The sequence below is a fragment of the Aegilops tauschii genome, chromosome 3 (genome assembly GCF_002575655.3).
Source record: "Aegilops tauschii subsp. strangulata cultivar AL8/78 chromosome 3, Aet v6.0, whole genome shotgun sequence".
Lineage (NCBI taxonomy): Eukaryota > Viridiplantae > Streptophyta > Magnoliopsida > Poales > Poaceae > Aegilops > Aegilops tauschii.
Window position 1 is genome coordinate 611,660,724 of NC_053037.3, and position 9,416 is coordinate 611,670,139.

General features: G+C 48.4%; 1 pseudogene; it reads left to right on the forward strand.

Annotated features, from left to right (window-relative positions):
- The first annotated feature begins 1,438 nt into the window (after positions 1-1,438).
- On the forward strand, positions 1,439-9,137 carry LOC109764732 (uncharacterized; annotated as a pseudogene).
- The last annotated feature ends 279 nt before the right edge of the window (positions 9,138-9,416 follow it).

Below are 9,416 nucleotides of genomic sequence, written 5' to 3' on the forward strand. Positions count from 1 at the left end.
GTGTCCCTAGTAAGCCTCTAGTTGACTAGCTCGTTGATCAACAGATAGTCATGGTTTCCTGACTATGGACATTGGATGTCATTGATAACGGGATCACATCATTAGGAGAATGATGTGATGGACAAGACCCAACTCTAAGAGTAGCTCAAAGATCGTGTAGTTCGTTTGCTAGAGCTTTTCCAATGTCAAGTATCTTCTCCTTAGACCATGAGATCGTGCAACTCCCGGATACCGTAGGAGTACTTTGGGTGTGCCAAACGTCACAACGTAACTGGGTGACTATAAAGGTACACTACGGGTATCTCCGAAAGTGTCTGTTGGGTTGGCACGAATCGAGACTGGGATTTGTCACTCCGTATGACGGAGAGGTATCTCTGGGCCCACTCGGTAATGCATCATCATAATGAGCTCAATGTGACAAAGGAGTTAGTCACGGGATCATACATTACGGTACGAGTAAATGGACTTGCCGGTAACGAGATTAAACAAGGTATTGGGATACCGACGATCGAATCTCGGGCAAGTAACATACCGATTGACAAAGGGAATTGTATACGGGATTGATTGAATCGTCGACATCATGGTTCATCCGGTGAGATCATCGTGGAACATGTGGGAGCCAACATGGGTATCCAGATCCCGCTGTTGGTTATTGACCGGAGAGGCGTCTCGGTCATGTCTGCATGTCTCCCGAACCCGTAGGGTCTACACACTTAAGGTTCGGTGACGCTAGGGTTGTAGAGATATGAGTATGCGGAAACCCGAAAGTTGTTCGGAGTCCCGGATGAGATCCCGGACGTCACGAGGAGTTCCAGAATGGTCCGGAGGTGAAGAATTATATATAGGAAGTCAAGTTTCGGCCACCGGGAAAGTTTCGGGGGTCACCGGTATTGTACCGGGACCACCGGAAGGATCCCGGGGGTCCACCGGGTGGGGCCACCTGTCCCGGAGGGCCCCATGGACTGAAGTGGGAAGGGAACCAGCCCTTAGTGGGCTGGGGCGCCCCCCTTGGGCCTCCCCCCTGCGCCTAGGGTTGGAAACCCTAGGGTGGGGGGGCGCCCCACTTGCCTTGGGGGGCAAGTCTCCCCCCTGGCCGCCGCCCCCCATGCAGATGGGTTCCTGGCCGGCGCCCCCCCTCCCAGGGGCCTATATAAAGGGGGGGGAGGGAGGGCAGCACTACTACAGCCTTTGGCGCCTGCCTCCAAAGAGAAAAAAAAAACTACACCCAAGGCGTTCATTGTCGCGTATACATCCACCGCCGCTTCCTTCAAAAGTTCCAAACTTCATCTAAAAAAAATCTAAAAAAAGATCAAAAGTTCCAAACCCTAGCTAACCTCGTCTGGCCAATCAGCGGCGGCAGAGACCATAGGAGGGATGGGTCACCAGAAGAGGAAGAGGAGGACACCAAAGCTTGACGGCGGAAGGGCCAGGGCTTCCGATGGAGATCTGGAGCGTGAAGCAAGGGAAGATTCTGATCAGATGGCGATCATCAGCGCTGATTCGGGTGAGGCCGCAGCGAATAGCGCAGCTCATGAAGAAACGAAAGGTGATCCGCGACGGTGATCGGCTGGACGAGGAGGGCAAGGGCCGGACGGTCTACCTTGTGGCATGCCACTGGGACTGGTCTATGTGTACCACGCCGTACAACGTGTTACAAGATGGACCTCGCCCCCTCTTCCTCGTCGGCAAAGGCGAAGCGCTTGCACGCAGCCGGCAGCCTGCCCACCCACGCGGGCGGCAAGTCGTTCACCCCCTTGCGGTCGACGCGCCGCTCGTGGATCGTCGGCTTCGGGGGCGACTCGGGCGAGGTCATAATCCTCGACACCAAGTCGCCGGATTTGGATAAGGCTGTCATCCACGGGCCGAACCTCATGTCTGCCAAGCGGTGCCCTGTCCTGACGGCCGTGGGTGACAGGATTTATGCGTTCTGCAAGAGACCATCCTGGACAACAGATCCCAATTTCCCGCCATGGTTCGAGGTCCTAGATGTTTCCAAGGCCAGAGTAGTCAGCGACGGCATCATCCAGCGCCTCAAGGGGTGCTCCTGGAGCAGCCTGCCGATTCCGCAGTGCATCCCATGGAAGCTCAAACCCTTGGAGTACTACATCTCTCTACCGTTTACAATGCTCATGTCCTATGTGCTGGTTCTGATAGACCCTCTGGATCACTAGGCTAGATTAGATCCGGTAAACCTACCTTGTGCAGCAGAGGATGAACTCGAGCTGGAGGCCATCGTGGTGCTGGGGCGCACGGCGATGGCGGAGAGTGGGCAAGGTGGAGGTGGCGGCGAAGTGTAGGCAGTGGCGGCGGCGGAGCTTCCCGTCACTGTCAGCGCTAGACCTAGATCGGGTCGGGGTTTTCGGTGGGGAGACTGGCAACGCGGTGAACCTCGTACTGCGTGCCGCCGGCCCCCACCTCCTTATGTAGCGCTGCGTGACAGGGGCCCGTCAACCATATTGTGGTTGGGCGCCCCCGATCAGGGCGCGGATCAGGGGCCCGGTGGGCCGTTGGGCCCACACGGAAGATCAACCTAACATTCTCCCCCTTGATCTCAACTTTTACTTTTAACCTTATACTTTCTAGTTTATCTGTTTCATCACATATTGGTACATAGAGCATGTTTCATCGTCACGGCTTAATTGCCGTTAGAATCATACAGCTACAACATACTTTATGTTCAGAAACAAATTCTGTTCCTTTTGGGCCTATCCAGGAATCATAAGGCTTTCCCTTAAACCCATGCCGGCTAAGTGTTCCTTGAACACATTGGGTGGTAAGCCTTTCGTTAGTGGATCCGCAAGCATATCCTTTGTCCTTATATGCTCGAGACTTATAGTTTGATCCTGGATTTTATCTTTCACAACATAATACCTTATCTCTATTGTTTTGGCAGCATTACTCGACTTGTTGATGTGAGCGTAAAATACCGCGGGCTGGTTGTCGCAGTACATCTTTAGTGGTTTGTGAATACAATCTACCACTTTCAAGTCGGGTACAAATTTCTTTAGCCATATCGCCTGCCCCGTGGCTTCAAAGCATGCTATGAATTCTGCATACATCGTGGATGATGCAACTATCGACTGTTTGGAGCTTTTCCACGAAATAGCTCCCCCAGCGAGGGTGAATATGTATCCTGACGTGGATTTTCTATCATCTCTGTCCCCCGCAAAATCTGCGTCTGAATACCCTTTTATCTCTAGGGAATCACTTCTCCTGTATATTAGCATGTAGTCCTTCGTGCCTTGCGCATAACGCAATGCTTTCTTTACCATCTTCCAGTGCTCTAGGCCTGGATTCTCTTGATATCTACCGAGTACCCCGGTGATACAAGCTAAGTCAGGGCGAGTGCACACTTGTGCATACTGTAAGCTGCCAACTACCGAAGCATATGGTACTGCTTTCATTTGATCGATCTCATACTGGTTCTTGGGACATTGAAATTTCCCAAAACTATCGCCCTTAACTATTGGAGCAGGTGTGGCTTTACTCACATGAATATTATACTTTTTAAGAACCTTTTCTAAATATGCTTGCTGAGATAGTCCTAAGACTCCATTGTTCCTATCTCGGTGAATTTCTATGCCCAAAACATATGATGCTTCACCAAGATCTGTTATGTCAAAATTTGAGGATAAGTATTTCTTTGTTTCTTGTAGTAGACTAACATCACTACTAGCAAGCAGGATATCATCCACATACAAGATTAGGAAAATATATTTCCCATTTTTAAACATTGCATAAATGCAATTATCCTCAATATCTTCTTTAAATCCAAAACTTTTAATCGTTTGATTAAACTTTAGATACCACTGCCGAGAGGCTTGTCTTAATCCATAAATGGATTTCTTCAGGCGGCACCCCATATTTTCCTTGCCTTCCATGATAAATCCCTTGGGTTGTTTCATGTAGACCTTTTCTTTTAAATCACCATTCAGAAATGCCGTCTTAACATCCATTTGATGTAACTCTAAATCAAAATGAGCAACTAATGCCATTATGATTCTGAAGGAATCCTTACACGAGACTGGAGAAAATGTCTCATTGTAATCTATCCCTTCTCTTTGTGTAAATCCGTTTGCCACGAGTTGTGCTTTATACTTTTCTATATTCCCTTTAGAGTCATACTTAATTTTGTAGACCCATTTACAGCCTACTGTTTTGGCTCCTTCAGGAATTTCCTCTAAGTCCCAAACATCTTTGGAACTCATCGATTTCATCTCGTCTTCCATTGCCTTCATCCACTTCGATGAATGAGGGCTTCTCATGGCTTCTTGATATGAGGTGGGATCTTTTTCCATATGAACCATTTCTGTGTTATAAACTTTAAAGTCAGTAGAAATAGCTGACTTTCTTGGTCTTGTAGACCTTCTAAGGGCCTCAGTTTCTGGCACTTCTTCTAAATTTTGCTGTTGCACCTCCCTTTCACGCTCAACAACGGGTTCAGTCGGCTCCTGACGGACAGGTTCCGGGTCTTTCCCCACAGCTGTCATGGGTGGAGTTGCAACTGGTAGTGAGAAAAATGGCTCCTGAATCATCGGATTAGGTGCATGCACTCTCTTCTCCTCAAGATCAATTTTCCGAGCTACCAAGCTCTCCCTCATCATTTCGTCCTCTAAGAAGACTGCATGTCTCGTTTCTACAAACTTTGTATATCTGTCAGGGCAGTAGAAACGAAAACCTTTTGATCTGTCTGGATAGCCAATGAAGTGGCAACTTACTGTTTTGGGATCTAACTTTGCAATGTTTGGATTAAACATTTTGGCCTCAGCAGGGCACCCCCACACCCTGAAGTGTTGTAGGGAGGGCATCCTTCCTGTCCATAGCTCGTACGGTGTTTTGGGCACCGACTTGCTTGGTACTCTATTAGAATGTGAATGGCGGTTTTAAGCGCCTCCATCCATAATCCCAATGGCAAGTTTGAATAACTCATCATGCTGCGCACCATATCCATAAGGGTACGGTTGCGCCTTTCAGCTACTCCATTTTGCTGAGGTTCGCCCGGCATTGAATACTGGGCTACTATGCCAGTCTCCTGCAAGAACTTCGCAAAAGGTCCAGGGACTTGGCCATATGGAGTGTGTCGACCGTAGTACTCTCCCCCACGGTCGGACCTTACTATCTTTATTCTTTCATCGTGCTGATTTTCAACTTCAGCTTTGAATATTTTAAATTTATCCAACGCTTCCGATCTTTCTTTGATTGGATAAATATAACCATAGCGAGAGTAATCATCTGTGAATGTTATGAACGAGTCATAACCATCCACACTTTTCACCGGAAATGGTCCACAAATATCAGTGTGAATGATTTCCAGTGTGCCTGTGCTATGGATTGCACCTTTTTTGATTTGTTTTACGTACTTTCCTTTAATGCAATCTATGCATTGTTCTAAGTCTGAAAATTCTAACGGAGGAAGAATTTCACTTTTGACTAATCTTTCTATTCTCCCCTTCGAAATATGGCCCAAGCGACAGTGCCATAGTTTCGATGAGTCAAATGTTCTTTTGTACTTTATTCGACGCAGAAACATGTTCTTTCACATTGCAAACGGAATAGACTTTTTCACGAAGTGATAACAAATAAAGCTCATCATGTAGTAAAGCATCACCCACATAAGCATTATTTAACCAAATGGCACACTTGCCATGTCCAAAATAACACTCATAATTATCTTTGTCCAAGCAAGAAACACTTATTAAGTTTCTATTACATGATGGAACGAATAAAACATCTCTAAGTAGAAGATTGAATCCATCAGCTAACTCCAAGGAGATATCACCGACAGCTTCAACTTCTGCTTCAACTCCGTTCGCCACTTCAATGCGTCTTTCGCTTCTTAGCGTAGTCCGCGTCGAATGGAATCCTTGTAAAGAATTTGCAACATGAACAGTTGCTCCAGAGTCAATCCACCAAGTGGATTTTGAAAACTGTGAATACAGGGATTCATTTACAAATGAAACTATACTGTTACCTCTTTTTGCCATGATCGACTTTAGCCAAACGGGACAGTCTTTCTTGTAATGCCCGGTCTTCTTACAGTGGAGACAAGTGTCTTTGTCCACTGAGAAAGGCTGTTGCTGACGCTGATGCTGATAGGAAACTTTTCCTTGTGGCTTTGAAGGAGAACTTTTGTTGTTTAGATTGTAATTCTTTCTTTTGTGACCATGCACATAGTTGAGTGTACCACCATGTGAGGCTTTTAGTCTCTCCTCTTCTTGAACACACATTGCTATTGTCTTTTCTACGTCCCATGTTCCATGTGACATATTATAGTTCACTACAAAAGCTTCAAACTCCTTCGGCAATGAAGCCATGACAAGGTGGACCAGGAGCGCTGGTTTGATCTCCAGATCCGCATCCATTGGTTTGAGCTTTGCAGCCATATTGCTCATCCTGAGGATGTGCTCTCTTATGCCATGACTGCCACCTCTGTATTTTCCTGTCACCAGTTGCTCTAACACCTGGGTGGCATATATCTTTGAAGAGCCAGTGAACTGGCTCTTTATCTTTGAGAGCAACTCCCCTGCCGAAGTGCACTCTGCAATGGAGCCCACAATAGCGCTCTCAATGGTGTTCTTTATAAAGGCCATGCATTTTTTATTTGCATTGACCCACTTTTGATTATCTATGAGGTAGGACTGCTCCAAAGGAGCATAGTCCCCTCTCTTTTTAGCCCATGCAGCATCATCGTCAGTAGCCTCTCTTACTGGCTCTGTGGGTCTGACCGGCTGTGGTTTCTCCACAACCCAGTCAAGATCAGCACAAACAAACGCCAGTTCAACTTTCTTCCTCCACTCAGTGTGGTTGTCACCTCTGAGTGTTGGAACTTCTTTTAGGCAACTCATCAAATGAAAGCCTCCTTAAAATTACAATTTAAATGACATCAATATAACAATCATATGTATTAATCTAACGTTGGTCAAATTAAACATATAACTGTCTATGCAATTAAATCTATATTACCGTTGGGCAAAAATTAGAAATAAATGCACCTTTAAATAAAACATGATCATGTTATTAACAACGTTGGTCATAAAAATAACATAATCATATTCATTTTAATAATCACTTTAACATGCTCTTAAAAAACTTAATACTATGGAAACTTTTATTTTCTTTGTAAAAGAGCATTATTAATTATTTACGCAGCGGAAAATCATGAATGAAAATCCACAAACTTTTACTCTTTACAGAAACTTTTCTTTGATCAAATAAAAAATCATGAACTTTATTATTTTCTGTGTAAAACTCATGAACATTTCCTTTTCTGGACAAAATATTTCTTTGGATTAATTTGAACAGAAAGACTATTTAAAAGAAAAAATAGCCAGCTCCAGCCTGGCGCGGGAGGCCCGCAGCGGCCCACGGCCTGCACCCCGCGCGCTCTGCCGCCCGAGGCACTGGGCCTACTGCGGGAGAGGGCGATGCGGCCCATCTCCTGCGCCCGCACTGCCGACGCCGGCCTCTGCCACTTTCGGCCCAAAAGGGCCCGTCACCGCTAGGGTTAGCGTCCCAGCCGTCGGATTGGATCTGACGGCCACGCGTTCGTTGCGGGCGATCAAAACAGGCCGAACGGCAGGGGCGAGGGGAAACCCTATCCATTCCCTCCCCTCGCGCGCCGCTCATCTCTTTCGCCGGGCGTTGCTGTCCCGCACGCCGGGCCGCCGCGCCACGGTACCAGGCCGGCCGCCGGAGACGGGGCTGATAGCCACCGCTCCCGCGAGCTCTTCTCCCTCCCCTTCTTTCCTCTGTTGCAGAGAGAGAGAGGCGCTCGTCGTGCCCCCGCAGCGGTAGTTGATGCGGCAGTACCGCGAGACGACGGCGCCGTGGCCATCCCCTTCGTCGGCTGCGCATTCGCCTTGCGATGAGCGCGCCGCCGTCGAGCGGTTTGGCTGCGGTGCCTACCCCCCCCCCCCTTTTTTTTTTCTTTTCCTGCGAGGTAGCGCCCTTTGCCGGCGACCGCGTGGCCGTCCGGTGAACTTTGCCCCTCTCGGGGTGGTTCTTCTTCCTGAATCCTCGGCATGCCGATGCGATTCGGGATCGAGAGGAACGGCGCGGCCAGTGCGGCGGCGCGATTTCTTTGCCCTGTTTAGGGTTCTTTTGGGGGGTAGGGAGTACTTTTCCTTTCTCTTTTTACCGAAAATCATCTAGCCAAGATGGCCTGATACCATTGATAGACCCTCTGGATCACTAGGCTAGATTAGATCCGGTAAACCTACCTTGTGCAGCAGAGGATGAACTCGAGCTGGAGGCCATCGTGGTGCTGGGGCGCACGGCGATGGCGGAGAGTGGGCATGGTGGAGGTGGCGGCGAAGTGTAGGCAGTGGCGGCGGCGGAGCTTCCCGTCACTGTCAGCGCTAGACCTAGATCGGGTCGGGGTTTTCGGTGGGGAGACTGGCAACGCGGTGAACCTCGTACTGCGTGCCGCCGGCCCCCACCTCTTTATGTAGCGCTGCGTGACAGGGGCCCGTCAACCACATTGTGGTTGGGCGCCCCCGATCAGGGCACGGATCAGGGGCCCGGTGGGCCGTTGGGCCCACACGGAAAAGAGATCAACCTAACAGGTTCCTCCCTACATATTGGTTTCATACGATCAGCCGTCGTGGGGTACACATGCATTTGACACAGACTCACACGAGTGGCACAAGGTCGACGACGATCCGCTGCCTTTCTTCGGCCGCGCGTCCCGGCATGGCCCCATCTTCCTTGCTTCCTCTAAGAAGGATGGGCCCATCAAAGCTTACTGCATCCGTCTCACAACTTCTGATGCTTTTATTAAGTTATCCATCACCGCGCTGCCGGTGGAACATGAAGGAAAACATGAGGTTGAAGCAGGGCCACAGTGTTGCTTCTCTTCTTTGGACGATGAGCACTTCTGTATTTTAGGCTTTGAGCTTGACAGTAAGGGCGTCATGCTTCATTCTGGTTCCAATGAACCCTATCCAACCAAGGAGCATCTGCGCTTGAGAACCTATCAAATAGAACGATCACTCCTGGAGACCCACGAGGAAACACTGCTAGCTGTGAAGTCGGTGGTTGCAATCTCCAGCAAGTTGGAACATCGCTTCAAGATTAAAGATGTATGCCATGGGGTCACCCCCTTGGCCTCCACTCTTCTGTCCACGCGCCCTTTTTAATTAACTGCGGATGTCAATAGCACTCAGCTATATGCATGCTTGTTTTCTACAGTACATTTCATATGTTGTTTTCCTTGTTCCGGACTACAGTTCCAACTATGTTCGGTCCTCCCACGTCAATACTACATGATTTCGCTTGAACAGAGAGGTAGATACATTTTTCGGTGTACTCTGTGGCTTGGATGTATATATTTTCCATATGTGCTGTCCTCCACAAGGTTTAGACTTATGGCAACGTGCATCAAGTTGAAGCTTATGTAGATGTGTGTTCGATGGTTG